Below are 17,638 nucleotides of genomic sequence, written 5' to 3' on the forward strand. Positions count from 1 at the left end.
GGATCATTACTGCTGCGGCTAAACAGGCACAGACTGCAGGGATTTAGCCAAGGCCAATCAGCATACATTACATGCATGTCCTCTGAAAACCTCTCCCCAATCACTTCCTATCATGTGTGCGGCTCCGGCCGTGAAATATCATATCTGAACTATCATCAGAGAGTGGAGCAGGAGACGGTGACCCGCTATTGGAAACACCTGTTTTTCCAAGCATGACTTCAAGTAATGAGGGCGGCGATGTCCAATAGACAAGCGCATGATTTCATAATATGGCCACATTCCATTTATCTGGAAATTATATTTAAACGACTCTGGTTGTGTGTGCGATATGCTCATCTTCTTTTGTTGTGGCACTCTGTGCGGGTCGCCTAGCTACTCGGTTAGTCACAGTAAAGAGCAGGTTTGGGTTTTCTCGAGCCTCGTTTGTGTGCGGACGTCCTGTAAACGTGCCGTTGGATGATGAGCTCGTCAGGTTTTTGCACATCTGAAACATGTGACCATCAGTTCAGACGGAGATCGGCGCCAGCTGGTGTCTAAACTTTTAGGGTAGTTTTAGAATAACAGCGCATTGCATGCGGCCTATCCCATAACTGCGCTGTCCAAGATGATCATTCACTTCAAACATGTCTCAGAAATTTTAACACACTCTGAATTAGTCTTTAGAACTCTTCACTGGTTGGAAATCTGGCTGGAGGTTGTGAGTGACCATAAAGAGGCCAAAAACTTTCGTGAGCTGGATCCAAGGATCTGGTTTTGATATGACAGCGTGAGCTGATTTTCAATCAGAAATCCTGGAAAACTATTGCCCTCTTGTGTTTATTCCCCTCTTTCACTTGCTATCCCTGAACTCGGGGAATGCTCCTTGAGAGGAGACCCAGACCCTTTTTCTGAGGCTTTTTTCTGCACCTGACAAATGTGCCGAAGTACTAAATCAATGCTCTTCCTCACGTAGCTCCAGTCACCTCACACCAGCGGTTTCCCTGCTTTAAGGAACATCTTGAAACTATTTCAGGATTGATAAAGCGATGATACAGATGTCAAAACTGAAAGGGGAAGCGTAGAGAAGCCAGGGATGCGGCCAACGTTTTTATAGTCTCAGAAGTGCAGATCTTCTCAGATTCTCTGAAAAAATATTCAAGTGTGTGTGGAGTTAATGAGCAAATCTGAGAATACCATTAAGCCCTGAATGTGAAAATATTCCTCCCCCGAGCATTTGCAAGTTGTACTATTGGCCACAAACTCAAGAGCAGCATTAGCTTCATTGCTCAACCTGGTGCCGTTTACAGACTTTAGTCCAGTAACAAGAGTTCATTATGCTTCTTAAATCGTCTGGGTGGGTTTTCTAGGTCCAGTTTCCTCCCACAGCTTAAATACATGGACATAAATGGTGATTGGAGACTCCAAATTGCCCCCCAGTGAGTGTCTGAGAGTGATGTTTGAAGTTTTAATTAACAGTTCTTTTTTTAAAAAGGAAACTACATTGCCAAGCTTTAATAAATGCCATATTTTTTCAGTTTTATTTCAAACAAATGATTTGTTTCAAATAAATCATACAATTCATCTGTGATTAATCTGCGTATTATTATTATTAAATCAATTATCAGCCCATTAATGATTATAAATTACACCTATATTCCTTTGATCATTGCATTTACAGGAACCTTGTGACCCAAAATCTCGTTTGGGTCTTCACATCCGTCCTTCGGCTCCCGGAAGAAGCAACCAAATGTTTTTGTTCCGGCAGGTTGTGTTTAAGGGACTATTTTGCTTCATTTTAAATCGCTATTATCCTCCTAACACCGGGGCGCACAGCTGGAACCACTTCATCTCCCAGTAAAATCAACAGTCGCTCAAACACCGTTCGGTTTAACACGAGAGGATTTTACCTGCGACAGGTGACTGGTGCGTTTGACGGTAGGTTCTGATGTTTGGGGGGGTGAACAACCTGTGTCTGGGTAAAACACCCGTTTCGCGCGTCAAAGATTACGAATTTATGACATTTTAAATGGTTTAGACACGAAGTCCACGTGGCACTGCTAATTAGCATAAAGATTAGAGCAAAACGTGGGAGAATTTAATCTAGCTTCGCTCTGATCCAGATAATTTTCAAGATCAACGAACCATTAAAACAATTTATCTCAGACATACTGGGAATAAAAATCTACTCAAAAGTAATAGAGATTTTTATTTTGTACATATTTGCTAATTCTACAATGTTGCCATTGTAGCACACTGCATTGTGCTAAAGCTATCTTGTCATTACATTGTATGTTTGCTATTGCGGCTGCAGCATTAGCAATTTTATTTAATTTAGTATTAGACAGAAAACATCGCTGCATGTTTGTGTGGCCACATTGTCATCACCGATTATGCTCGTTGATGTATCGTCATCGTACAATCCAAACCGAGGTCTGACACCTCGGGAAAACTTCAGAGCCTGAAGTCCAGGTCAGCAGGAAACGCTCTAAATTAGTTTCCTCTTCCTCAGGAGGGAAAAGAGATGTTTGAGATACCGGCCCAGGCAGGTGGTTCTGATAAAAACTCCAGCCCAGGATATCCCATGGTGCTTTGCCTGCTAAGTACTGAGAAGTCCCACTGGGAAGCTGCTGTGTCTAAATGAGAGGGGTCCGGTGCAGCTTGGTGGTTAGCCGTCAGGTCCTCGGAGATCCAGCGGGATAGTGTGACTGGTCGGACCGGTGACCTGGATTCTGAAACCCCCAAAGAGAGTTGATTTTTGGAGTTTGAGAAAAGCGGGAACAATAGTTAGCAAGAAAAGATGCTACATTGTGTTGTGCTGAGGCATGAATCTGTGATTATAAAGGATGTCCGTTTGTGCCATTGCAGTAGATGGATTCACTGTAGGTGGATTTAGCGGGTATAGTCCCGTTCTTCTTGTTTAAAGGGGCAGATAATGGTCCCACTGTCCTTCCACAGTCCCATCCAGTTTATGATCAAGCAGTCTTGGATTGAGCAATCAGAAAACCTGGACTCCCCCTGTGCTTCCTGGGCATGATAAGACTGAACAAGGGCATGTAACACATCACTGGCGTAGAAAAAACAAGTCAGAAGGTTTCCAGGACGCGCCGGGCCTTAAACCCATCACAGTTTCAGCCTTGTCTTGGTTTTCCACTGACTTGGTGTGATGATTCACTCTTCCTTAAAATGTGTTTTGTCTTTTGTTCAAGCTATTAGCTTGATTTGACCCCTCTTGTTTCAGGAACAAATGTATGACTTTCATCAGGCACTGACTCTAGTTGTCTTACCGGATCTCTGCCGTACTCTACCAAACCATCTGAGAGCACTTTTAGCATCGTAGCTCAGGTCTTGTGTAAAAGAACCATTACAAGGGAGAACGAGCCGTAGGTCGCTGCCTTACATTAAAGGCCATCCCATAAAACTAACAACACTTATAAGGGTGTTCTCACAATGACCTCTGCCGTCCTTCTCAGACCTTGGGGGGAGGGCATTTAGAGTTTGCTGCGCTCATTATTTTCAGAGGAAGTTTTTTTAATGGTCAACAGGGTGATGTGAACAACCAGGCGGATTTGAAAACCCGGACTTAATCCCCCTACCTAAATGTTCTGGAAAACGTTGGGTCCAGCACACATGCGTTCTATAAATCACCTTTATAATGCTTGTCACATAAAAAAGTTACTATATGACTGTGGACCTCAGTGTGTCTGCTGTGTTAAAGTTGGCCTGATCTCAGGACAACCACCCAGGTTCCTCCTCCCACCACCATCAATCTAGCTATGGGGGCCATACATGCCTACTGGTGCGTGTCTGAATGTGAGTTCGAGGGTGGCAGCTGCACTCTTTCATGGACCTCACCTGCACCGGTTGGGGAGATGCCAAGGACACATTCGAAGAACGCCCGGTGACATTTAGGAAGTCGGACCGTCCCACAAAACAACATGGTATTGTGGTACGAGAAGCACTCGTTGCAAAGTTAGGATGATTCCCAGTAACGGACCATGGAGTGCAGAACCCCCCCCCCCCCCCCCCCCTTTGCTGTGTCATGACTCAATGCGGGAAAATGGGGAGCCGCAGGCGTCTTTTTCGTGGTGTGTTTTGGAGCGGCTGCACATGTTGGACGAACTCCTGGAACCAGTGTTTCAGAAACACAGGCTGACCAACTGCTCTTAATCCACCAGTCCCTGATTTAAGCCCCTGACACGCACAGCTGGAAGACAAAGGCTGGCTGTCGAGCAGAACTTGATCGCGTAATCACACACACAAAAAAAACAAAACGGAAGAGTTTAGAGGTTACACTCAGCCCTTGCATGATCCAGTGTGAACGCTTAAATTTTAGCTCTTTTGGCTCATTTTACCTGAATATCTGCTACTCATGTGGGTAATCTAGTACTGGACCTTCAGTGTGTTAAACTGAGATTAAGAAAAGGGTCGGACTGACACACCCATACTGTGAGGTGAGTCGGTCAGCTGCTCATGAGTCGAGCTCTGCATGTGTACCTCAGACCCTCGCTGCCCCTTTGACCCTGGGACGTTTGTATTTATTACAAAGTTGTCTTTTTTTTTTCTGTCAGCCATAAACATAAAAACACAGGTGAGACAGCTGCCATTCGTGGTCATAGAACTTAAATTTCTGCAAGCGGAGGACAACAGTTGTCGAGAGTCAAAAAATGACTGACTATGAGCAGATGAGGCACTCGCCTTTGCACTTTTAGTCTGTCTGTCATAGGCTTTTTCACAAGCGTAGCCGACACTTGTCTTTGTGCTGCCTGGTTGTCAGTGCCTCGGCCTGCGTGGAGTGTACCATTATTTATGTATATCCTCCTGGTGCTCGCACAGATCGGTGTGCGAGTCGGTCTGTATGTGAAAGAGTTCAAGTTCAGATGTCTCACAACATGTACAGTTTGTGAGACATCTGAGCCTAATCCCTCACACCTGCTCCGTAAAGGAATGCCAAGTTAAATTTACAGCCATGGGTAAAGACCCAGTGGAAAGAAAGTTTTAGCCTAATTGAGGATGGCTCTTTGAGGGTTTGAGTCCAGTTGTTCCAGTCGTGTGTTTCATTTACTCGACTCATCGCTTGAAATCAAGTCTTAATTAAAGGGCACATACAGAATAAGTCTTGCTCTTGGTCAGAGGAACACGTACCATGCCAATATTCGCCTAGTGTAAGCTTATTTATTTAGTTTGTACAGCTATATTTTAGAGACTCATCGACCGAACCGAACCTGCGTGGGTCATTGGACTGCGTGTTCACCCTAGCTCACACATCACCACAGCTCTCTAACTCTATGGTTGCAGTTGAGGTGTTAGCCTTTGCAAATGCACCTCTCGTACGATCAATATTGTTACGCTACGTTTGCATCGCTAGTCATCTAATAGCCCAAACTTTGTTTTAATAATACATTAAAAAAACAACAACACGATGCCGCAGATTAACTTGCAATTACTGTAAGTGAAAGTTGAATACCTTTTGGGTAAGTATAAATTTAAGATACCTGATCAATGACTAACATACTGCATCCTGGTCAGTGGCCATTTTTTCTTCAAGCAGCATGCAGAGGAAACTTGCAGCTTAGTTTGTGAGGGCTCATGGAGAGTCCATGTTGGGAGGCGGTCAGGGCGGTTCGATGGGTCAAACTCAGGAATTTCTATTCTTGTGACACACACTGTAGTCCCAAACAGTTGCTAAACAGAGCTGTTGCTATGTGACACCTCGGTACTGGTGTGGGTAAATTACCAGTTTAGGTTCACTGTTGTGTGCTTATTGGGTTTTTAATCAAGGAACTTGCTCAATCAGGACATGAGGACCAGAGCAGTATCTTTTAATACAAACAGTCATGCCGGGGGGCGGCCGCGAGCGGCCATGTCTGTCGTCTAAATTGAGCGCTTGGACTCGACCACAAACAACTGGACAGCAGCTCGTGTTTGTAGCTGTGGCCAGAGCTGCTTTGTTCTGTCTGACACTCCGTCTACTTACAACTAATTACAACTCTGTCAGAGTGATCGCCTTTCTGGAAATGACAATGCAGCCTGTAGGGAGGCAGCGGGTGCAGGGCAAACACTCAGCTCTGGTGTCACGCTTATCTTCTTTTCCTACTCATCAACTTGGATTCAGCGATAATTTTAGCCAGGTAGCTGCGTCACTTGGGAATAAAATTAAACTTGCCCCCCCCGATCTTGACAACTGTCTTAGAGTTGGTAGCAAAGGCAAATTTAGCACCTATACTATATATGCAAACGGACACAGAGGCTACCATCCTGTTGGTTTCATCCATAATTTTACAGAGCTTTAAAGATTTGGAAAACATGTTGCACTGCAGTTTTTCGGGACATTGTGACCAGTTATAAATGACCTTCAGCACGGTGGTGCATGCGCTGTGCACATGGTTTTGGTTCACCCCTGTTAAGTGACCCAGTCTTCATGCTTTATAGGGAACAAAACTGGGAAACGTATACATTCACACTATTTTCGATGTTTTGTCTCAATATTTGATATTTTTTAAGATGGATTCCCAATCTGGGGTGAACCAGGTCTCCTTTCCTGTCTTTGAAGGTGACATCAAAGCACATAATACACCTGTGTACCAGAACCGGTCATTCTTGGCCATAGCTTTTCGCTTTTTTACGGCTCGTGTGTGAATTGCGGCTAGATTTTATCGGGAAATCTGATCAATGTTCACAGCTGACAACGATTTAAAATGTGCGAATTTATCTGTGAGTATTTTTCTTCTGGGAAAAACAACAAATGGATTCAGGAAATTGGGACATGTTCCTCTGTAATTTTTCGATTTCTTTTTTTAATCTCCAGTGAGTGAGTTGCCAGTTTTGGTTATATCTGTTACAGAGCAGACGTACTGGGAGCTATCTGGTTACCACTCTTTCTGTCTGGGTGGGGAGTTGGGGGGGAGTAGGGGGGTGAGGCATGTTTTTGTTGAGTGGAAAATGGTCTCCAAAGCTCTTCTACTCACCTTTCGCAGTGACAACATTTAGCACAATGCGCTGACCCTTGACTCCCCTTTGTCACCCATCACCACCTTGTGCTTTACCACCCCCCCCCCCACTCACCCCCCGCAGACATTCAAATTTCCTTTTTTGCTTTTTCACAACTTGTTTTAGGAGCCGCAGAAGGATAAAGTGATTTTGCAGGACTAAATGCCCTTCAGCAGATGGTCAGACATGACACGGGGGTAGGTGGTGGGGACGGGGTCGGGGGGGGGGGGGGCCGATGCAGCCCCCACTGCTGCCGAATGTGACAAAATGCAAAGTGGAATTCACTGCCCCCTCAGTCCAGAATTGGCCCAGAGAAAGAACATGTGAGAGGCACGATGGCATGTCCTTCGCGGTCCAGGCGAGTTTGGGTGACAGCTGCGATGTTTATAGGCCGGCTTCGATGACAGTCGGGAGGGGGGGCGGCTCGGTTCTTTTCAGACAGGAATTAGGTTTGTCATCAGATTCTAAAATCCTTCTGATTTATGACGTTTCCACTCCCATTTTCTCTCCTACCCCTTTGACCCCTGCCGACAAACGCCCAGCAGGGAAACGATGACATTCAGTAAAATTGTTGGTGTGTTTACCTCTTACTTTCAACGCAGAGGATCGAGTTCAGGCCCGGCGTCTCGGCGCTCCACCTCCCTTTGATTTACGCGTCAGTGACCCAAATTTAGTCCCGTGAAACATTCTTTTAATACGATTGACGAAACCATATTTGAAAGTTCACGTGCATTTTCTTGATTTGTGTTGTGTTGTTGTTGGGGCATTTGCGTGTTTGAGTGCCCAGTCTGGTACTGGAAACCAGGAGGAATATGGTCCAGTTAACCAGTGCCGATCGACTGATGTCAAGTCAGAGCTGGCCAGCAGATTTTGCATCAAACTAATTATTTTCTGCACATTACATTTTATCTGCAGGTCAATTGTGTCCAGCTGAGCTCAGTTATCCTATAATAAGCCTGGTTTAACATTCACTCGTCCCTAATCTCTTAATTTGCCCCCCACAGGCTGATTATTCACAGGGAATCTTTGTACGACCGATTTAGAGCGACAGCAAATCGACCGGGGAATTAAATGAGAAATCAATTAACGAGGAGATTATGTGTTGAACATCTCTTTTAATAGGAGGGTGTCATCAGCACTGTGGGGTGTGTGGGTGCCAGCCCAGTTATGAGGGGAGGGGGGTTTACAGAAGCCAGGGGGAGGTTATTTTAGGGTGGTGCAAAGGGAAAATTTTTCTTTCTTAAAAACAACTGAAACAACTGAAATTCTCTACACAAAAGACGAGAAATCATCAGGTTTCCTGTGCCTTTCATTTCTCCCACAGGTGTAGCTAAGATCTAAATAAAACTTTACATTTAGACCTTATTAGTATATATTGGTCTGTCCGCCCACTTTTTCTGGTTGTAACAGAAACATTTTGGCAGTTCGACTTTCTTCGGGTCATTTTTAGGATGACTACTGACAAAAAAAACCTTGCTGTTAACTGGTGAACTGCTGCCATCATTCAAAATCTCTGTAGGGTGTCAGCTAATGACACGTGGGCAAATTCCAACACTGTCCATATTGCTGGAATGGCAGGTGCTCTAAGAGGAAAATGTACACGCACACACACACAGGAGTCCAGACGTGTGTCATTCTCATGAATCTACAAATTAGCGCTGTTATCTGTCCACCAGGGGACCAACCCATTGTTGCTTAAGCTTCTTCTCTTGTTCTTCATTCTCTCTCACCCCGCTGCTAATGGACGCTATTTCACGAGCTGTAAATACGCAGCAGATAAACCGAGAAGGCTGTGGGACTCGGCAGATCGTCCCTCCAGGGGTTTGCTAATTCTGCTCCAAAGTTGCTCCAGCTTTTTGAAGTAGCAAAGCTGAAAGGTGACTGGACCTCGTTTGGAAGACTCCATTTACCTTTGACTCCAGTAATCGACTCCAGCACGACCCAGATACCAGCGCGTATGTGTCCAGTGTGGTGACTGTAGGTGGCGATACGTGCAACAGTAGTTAATTCGGATTACAGAAGCACATCTTAGCAGTGCAGCGAACCCTTTTAGTGCACGTAGCTGGGTCAAGGGTGCAAGATTTGGAGGCGTCTGACAGACTGCAATGAACAACCTCAATGTTCAACAGGCGCACGTCTGTCCGGGCTACTCCAGAATCGTCGGACTGAAAGAGCGGATAAAAATAAATATTTACATGATATGTTGTAAACCTGAGTTTTTAACCCTGATCATGTGCACAGTCCTGAGGTTGTGGGGCTGGCACGCGGCTCGGTGGCTTGTTTTCCATACGACCCCGTCCAAGTCTCGCCCGTGTGAACTTCTGCTCCTCTGCTGATCCATCATGGGACAACGTTATGTGTCTGTAGCTGAATTTCTGCTCCGCAAATAGCCCGGCCAGACAAGCCTCACTTTTTTAGCCTCTTCAATCTGCTGCTATCCCCACTCAGTCATGCGTTACGTGTGCCGGTCCGTGAACCCACAAACGGTGCTGGCAAACACGCCGACCCCTGTCTCTGCCCTCGCCGACCTGCGGCATCGGGATATTTTAGGCCTTTAACTCTTCTTCTGCCTCTTCTCTTCCCCCTTTCTATTTTTTCTCCGTCCTCCCTTCCTCTGCGTCCTCCTGCTTCCTCATCAATCATCAGTTTGCCATAGATGAGGACAAACCCTGGCGCTCCTACGAAGCGAGGCGGTTTTCGAGCCGCGGCAACAACGTTTTTCTGAAGTATTTCATCCACAGCGGGAAGTTTTGATCGGCCATGAATCTACCAGCTGACAGAAGTTAGCACTCAGCGGAGTCTGTGTGTAACCTCAGCCCCAGTCTGACGGCGAGACATCCACACCAACAATTAGAACTTAATAAATCAGTTCCACGTTTTAACACCTCGATTCTCCACACCGAGGGGTTCCTCGGCTGTCTTGGTCAGGGATGTCTTCTTTGCTAAGTAACTGTTCAGGCAGGTGGAAGAAGACAAAATGGCAGGAGTCAGAATTCCTAATACAGCTGTTTAGCATAAAACTTACAAATGTCCTCATGTTAGCTTAGCCCAGCTTGTATTGATAATATTTTCTGTGAACTCCACTTTCTGAAAGATTGTATATTATCATTTAGCTTGCATATTTTATTTATACAATTACTTGCAGTCGTTTAATAAGCTATCAATGTTCTGATCCTTTAGTGTGGATTGTTAATGCTAAAATAGCTTAGCATTGAAATAGCCTCACCTCACCTTTGTTACACCTCTTCTTTGGGCAGATTAGTCCAGGGAGACAGGACACACGCTTAGCAAGTTTGTAAAAAACATCTAACAGCCAGTATTCAACATATAGCTGCAAGTTCTAGTATTGAAGTATTTTGTTAATGAATGTGCATGATTTCGAATGTTTTCAGTTCATAGTGAGTGTGTGTGTGCGTGCCTGCGTGCCATCCCGGGTGGCCCTATTGTTTAGAAGTGACAGTGACCCAAAGATGAAGGTGAGTGTGAGAGTGTGTGTTTTTGTTGCTACTTACTTCAATACTTATTTCCATTTTTCTGCAAATAAAACCATTTTAAGAACTACTGTTTGTGCATGCGTGTGCATGCGTGTGCATGCGTGTGCATGCGTGTGTGTGTGTGTGTGTGTGTGTGTGTGTGTGTGTGTGTGTGTGTGTGTGTGTCAGTAGCAGGTGCTAAATTTGCAACAGTTAATTCTGTTTAGATTCATTTATTGCAGGGTTTGAGTCTAGTGAGGGTTAAAGATGTCAACTGGTCTTCAAATAGGTTCCCATGCAAATATTGAACACATTAAAAGATCAGAGTGATCCTTTTATAGGTCAGCGATCCATTCCATGTAGTCTGTGATCTTTGGGGCTTTGATGTTGCTTCTTCTCTCGATAATCAAATTGTTTAATCTCATTATTTTTTTGCTTTTACATTATCAGATGTCGTAAAAAGTATTTTTATTGATTTCAGGTGACTTCACATGCTGGAACCAAGTCACATAAATCGGTCTGTTATTATTGTTGTTATGACTCAGTCGTGGTTCTTGGCAGACGGAGGCCCATCAGATGTTTTATTATCCTAAATGTTTGGCCGGCTGCTCCGACGTTAGAAAGTCCGGTGAAACTTGAGCCGCCACAGCATCTCCATCTCACTTGGTATGCTCTGGATGGTCAAGTGGAACATTCCTGGAGACTCCATTTCATTTGGTTGGCTCAGATTGGCTTTAATCGCCTGGCGATGGTTGAGCAGCGGATATAGAGTTACCGTACGCTACCAGGGAGAGACGGAGAGATGAGAGAATTACTTTTCCATCATTGGGTGATGTCGTTTGCGTCATTGGTGGCTGTACTTGATTTTCCCTGGAGGAAATGCAGTGTGTTGATGAGAACGTCTATAAAACAAAGTTTTACGACTTTTTAGCCTTGCATGGTCCATTTGTCACGTCTGGGTTAAACGGTGACTTGCGTAAAAGCGGCCTGAGTCACCTGATGAGTGCAAACATGTGTTGTCTTTATTGGTTGTTAAAATGGTTTCATTTTTGTCTGCAACAAAAGTAATCAATGGAAATAAGTATTAAAGTAAGTAGCAACAGAAAACCACAATAAAAGTTGCCCTTATTCAATCTTTGCTGGATTAGTCTCCCCCTCCATTGATGTAATTTTATACACTTTTGCTGTCTCCGCTAACCCTCCCACCCCCCTCGGTCACGGTGCCATGTGGCTAATCGTTTACATATATCATATTTAGTGTCACCAGGTCGTTTTGGTTTATTTCGGAAGTCTGCCAATTAGCTGCACTCTAATTAATCAGCACTTTCACTGACTCCACGTGTCGCACATGTTTGGTCCGTCACCACTGGGGTGTCAGGTTTTTAAGTGCTTTTGTGATTGTTGGCTGAAGAGAACATGATCCATTTTTTGTATTTTGGGATAGAGTCCTAGCAAGATGGCTGTGTTGATCTTGAATCTGACTTAAACAGCAACCCACATATTTATCAGTGTAGAAATGTAATAATTATCAAGCACTTGGCAATTTCTTTTTTAATTAACAGCAATTTGGCGCAAAGTGACGTAGCATGGAAAAAGTTGGAGGGCGCAGCTCGCGATGTGTGGGAATGTGTGAAGACTATGAGTTTGTGCTGACTGATGAACAGTATGTTCTGTAATTATATCTAAATTAATTCGTGGGGATTCATTTTCAGAGGACGCTGCCCCTGTTCGAGGTTGCACCTGTTCACCCAGATTGAGATATAGATAGATCACAAGGTGCAGGTCATATGCACCCTATATGATGTACAGTATAAATAGAAATTGTGTGTATAGTATTACAACTTGTGTTTAAAAAAATGGTAGTTTATAAAGCCTCAACAAACATTGTTGAGGCTAAATAAATGCTCTTTTAAAGATAGAGGTTGACCTGTGGAAGTTGCAGGACGCATATCCCATGAGAGGTACCCTGTGCCAGAGATGACCTTTTATTTGAATGAAATTATGTCTTGGTTCTGTTTAAATAATGTGTTTTATAATTGACAGCGAATGATACGATGCAACAAGATCAGAGCCTGTTACCACATCTGAGGAATCTGCACGGTCAGCTCTTGGCTACCAGGAGGATTATTTGCTAATAAAATAGTTGAATTTGCTAGTAGTGGTTTGCTAGTGGTTAATGTTGAGTCCACTGTAGTTCATATCTGTTTAGTGTCTGATAAGAACCAGCAGGTCCATAAAGCAAAAATATCATTACCACACCACCGGCAGCTGCCAAAATATCCGCCATCATGTTGGCGAGCTGCTCTCCTAGCATCACCACCCGTCTTTACAGGAAAGGTGCTACTTTTATGATGCCAGCGCAGAATCAAGATACCCCTAGAAAAAACTTAGCAGTCAATGCAGACAGTCGGGAATTCTCATCGGCGTTTCGTAGTTCTGGTGCTGAAGATACCGTCATGGGGTGTCTGAGCAGTTTGCGTGTACGGAAACCTCATGAGGTGACTGGGCCACCTCAGAACTGTCTCAGCTGAGGTGTTTACTGACTGTCTTCACACGTGTATTACAGTAGGCCGCAGAGCTCCAGCAGGATTAGGATGCCCCCTCCCTCAATTGGATGAATCCCCAAGAACTTTATTATGGTGCAAACCTACAAACAAACACAAGTGGACCCAGGATCCCAGTTCAGCCAATGACCTGAACTTTACCCAAAAGTGTAACTTTGCAGTTGGAGGCAAAACTGAAGATGGGAAAGAATGTTCTGTTGTCCAGGGGATTGATGTCGCTGACGTTACAGAAAACTGAAATTCAAAATTTTAAACGGCAGCAACGACACTTATTTCTTTATATTGGAGATACCCTGGTCCAACAACGAAGTGAAGATGTTCTTAAACTGTGTGGTGTACAGGACATGATGGAGCTAGACAGTTTGACCAGAAATTAGGTTTACTGGAGGGTCTCTGATGTCCACTCGGAGGAATCAGCGGACATTTGATAACCAGAAAAGCTAAAAATGCCAGAGATGATAAATCAAGAAATTAAGTTGGATGGACAGAAAGGACTGCAAGATTTTTTTAAAGAACGGACTAGAAGTGCTTTAATCAACTGGACATTATTTACAGCACCGACTGGAGAGCAGTGGGAGGAGAGTTGCCTCAACTCAGCCGTGAAATTGTTGGGAAAATAGTGGTTTGGAGAGTTTGGTGACTTCCAGCATTTTTACCTGTCAGCAACATTTACACACAAGTGTCTGGGTTTTACCTCTGACTGTAATAAAGGATTTGTCTTTGATTTCTGTGTCCTCTGTTAAGTCTCTCACAATAAAAGAGAAGCAAAGAGAAGAACACACCTTTACTGACCAAGCATCTTCAGTAATGTAGACAGAAACTTCTCTGTTCCATTACCTGCTGCTTATTCCAGTCAGGGTCACAGGGGTGCTGGGGTCTATACCAGCAGGCACCAGGCCAGAGGCAGGAATCTGGGACACCCGTCCATCACAGGACTCGCACATCATCCAGTCGGAATACTCCAGCGGACCTTCATCTGCTCTTAGAGCAGCCAGGATCTGTCAGGAAGAACACAGAACGGGCCAACACTTGGAGCAGAACCTCGAAGAACAGTGGGAGTCCAAAGTGATGGAGCACCGGAGGAACTCTGGAAGCCGGGCTCTTTTTGGCCACGTTGTTTTTCCTGTTGTCAGACCGTCCAATGTTCTATTTCAGTTCACACTTGAAAGACCATTCTGTCACATTAATCAGGGGTGGCACGAATGCCAGGCAGTGTTTTCTGTCAATCCCAAGGCCCCTGCTTACGCCGGCAAGGATTTATTGGGGAGAAAATGGCTATTTTTGTAGAGGCAAAGGTTGCCGGACCTCACAGCTGATGCCAGGTAATTATTTGTCCCCTGAATCTAATACGTTTTCTTTGTGCCAAAAGATGGCCGTGGAGAACTGAGCTCACACGCGCACTCAAACACCCATACACCCACACGCACACTGGCCAAAACACAATCTGGGATATAAGCGCACAAGTGCTGACAAACACACACATCAGCAGATGCCGTCTCTTTCTGTCAGTCACTGTGAAAAATCAGACACTCCATCCATCTGCTCATGTTATTCCTAGCAACAAATGCCATGTTGCCATGGTCCAGACGTACCCACATGAACATGTCAATCAAGTTCCAGTGACTTCATGTTCCATGTTTTTTTATATTCTAGCTACTTCATTGGAGTGTTAATTAGCTGTGATCAGATTATGTGAAGAAGCCTCTGCTCTCAGATCTGGCGAGTGAGATTTTGCAGCACCTAGTGGTGAGAATTCAGATCACAAGTTTTGGATTCCTGTCCTCAACCCCAAGTTTTCTAAAACTCTATATTCTTTTGGTTTTACAAAAGTTCTATAGCCAATTTATTTACTTATTCACATTAAAGAAAAAAATGTCTGATTCAAGTTAAAGTAGAAATACAGAGGAGCGAGATGCTAATGTGACGAAAACAGAGGCCTACTATTTAAGATTATCTTGATATACCATAATACAATTTAAAAACTACCAACTGGCCCTTTACGGCATAAATGAAATCACTTCCCATGGATGGTGGTGAACGGCGTCTCGGTAAATCTGTCGAATCCAGAAAGGTGCTCTGTGCAAATCGCAGGTCATGGTGAGTAAAGACCACATCTGTTTGGACAAATGTGTGATTTAGTGTTGCGGATTTGAAGGACAGAGTGGAGGAAAAGTTGATAAACCACACAAATCCACCATAACCGCAGGAAGCCCTGGTAAACGAGAGTGATTCCCAAACGAAGTGTGAGAAAAAGGGGCAAAAGAATGACTTTGTAATACCTTAAAAGACACGGTTTACACTGGGATGAGTATCGTGTTTCCTCGGAAATATTACCATGTCCGAAATGTGGGGCGGCATTTGTTTCATTTTACACGCTGACTTACGCTTTGGTATTACACTGGAAATAGTTATGCTTGGATTTCAAGCTTTGCACCGTAACCTGTCGCACCGACGTCCTTCCCTGCTGTGTGTTTGTTTACAAAGGAAAATTTGTCAGAAGCTCTTGCAGGATTTATCTGAAGCAGGTCAAAGGTCATGTCTTTCTTTAGAATGCTATGCTACAAACTTTTCCTTTTGCTTGATTCTTTAACTTTCAAAAGCAAAAAAGGAATATTTTTCAGTTAATTAAATGAAGGCTTCTTTTCTCTTTTCTTGCATTACAAAAAATAAAATAACCACTTAAGAGACTTCTCCTGACCTCTGTCCCATAAACCATCTGACTTAACTGACCAATAAATGTAGAGAAGCATTCAGACAAATTATCTGTTTGGGGTTATTACACCTTAATAACTAGAATATTAAAATGTATCGGCATTAATTGGAGGTCAAAGTCTGAGATTGTCTTTGATGCTGTCTCCGGCTTGAGAAAGCAGAAGCAGAACAGGTGGTTCAATAGTGGTGACGTTAATGGATTTCTGGGAAAGCTCAGTCATACCCGTACGAGCACCTTAACTCATCGCGGATAAACGTGCGACAACACGACCTTGCTCTGGTTACGCAACTGGGATGCACCAGCGATGGGCTTAGACGAGACGTAATGGAAATGTTGTCAGACTTTCCTGCGTCCCCATTGCCTCGGTGCATGTCGTGTACTCGGCGGCTTGTTCTTTGGTAATTTCAGACCCTTAAAGTTAGCTGGATTTTAAATGCAACAGGGGGCAGCAGGTGGGGACTCCTTGCCCCAGCGGGAATACCAATTGGATGGACTCAGCTGGACCTCAAAGACGTCCCCTGGCACTGTGCAGGGGACCTCTGCGGGGTTGCCCTTTAAGGGTGCACGGCCAGGGAGAACGAAGTCCAGATTGAAGACTCTCCATGTGAACCTGTCACTCTTGTGATCTGGAGGCTTCGGGGGGAGGAGGGGTAGCGTGTGTGTGTGTGTGTGTGTGGAGATGGATTTAGACCATTAGTTCTGGGCTGCTCCGGCACACATTCACATGTGTGTGGAGAGTTGGCCAGACCTTTCTGCTAATTATAGGCTGAAATCTGACAGAGAAGAATCGGAGGGAAAAGGAACAGCTGGGGAAGAAGAGAGGGAGGAAGAAGGCCTTTGATTTCCTGCTAAATCCTAAAATCCCCATCCTTGAACCTAAAAACAAAATTCAATAACCTCAGTGTTCTTCTCGCTGTCATTCATCTCCCCGCAGCCTCTTCCTTGTCCTCACAGACAGGAGGTCAGGAGTCAAAGCCTGCTGGAGACACCCTGAGTTTCTCAGAAAGCCCTGCTTCTCGGGGTTGCTAGGCCAGCAGCTACGGACTAAAGTCTCAGTGTAAATTTCTATCATGTCGCACAAATGCAAAGCACACTTGCATAAACGGCAGGAAATGCTGTATTCTTAAGGAAGCACAATTGGAGTCTGTTAAAGGTTGTGTCAGCCAAAGTCTCGGTGTCTGTTTAGGCTGGACGGGTTACAGAGCAACCACGCTGTTGCTAAGCAGTAATAGTACTCTATTACTATTTGACTTTTGTCCCACTACTGGCATCTTTAGCTGGAACCTGCAGCGCAGGTACAGGTTATCCAGGTATTCATCTACCTGGATTGGCACAACGTGCCCTGTGCTTGCAGGATGCTACTAGAGAATCGTTATTCTTTTGTGTTAGCATTTCTAATGCTTAGCAGATGTTTGTGGAAGTCTTTCCCATAAATTTGTATTTTTAATGTGACGTAAAATTATTTGTAAGCTTTTAAGAAGCTTCCTAAATTGATTTAAAAGTCTTTAGTGATTCTGAAACAATCTTGAATAGTTTTAAATTTAGACAAAGTACAGGAGAATGAATGAGTTGCTGTTTCATTTTGTGGTGGATAACAGAATCGTGTATTTAAGTACCTGAGTTATTAAAGATCATTTGATATATATTCCCACTCTACTTGAGAATTTTGGAAAAGTGAAAACAGATCTCATTTGTCGAGTAGGATAACAGTCCTCTCAATGACACTTGTGTGTGAAATATTTCTCGATGTTGCTGTAACATTGTAAGTCGTGGCTGTCCGTGAGAATGTCATGAGCTCGCCTCTGCCCGGCTTAAACGTCTTACTGCTCAGGAACAGTAGCCAAGTCCAGAGCGTTCCCCTCCTCGGCCTGATTGACAGGTGTCCAACAATCCCAGCGGATTTGCACCGGAGATGGTGAAGA

This window comes from Takifugu flavidus, chromosome 1, assembly GCF_003711565.1.
Source record: "Takifugu flavidus isolate HTHZ2018 chromosome 1, ASM371156v2, whole genome shotgun sequence".
Classification (NCBI taxonomy): domain Eukaryota; kingdom Metazoa; phylum Chordata; class Actinopteri; order Tetraodontiformes; family Tetraodontidae; genus Takifugu; species Takifugu flavidus.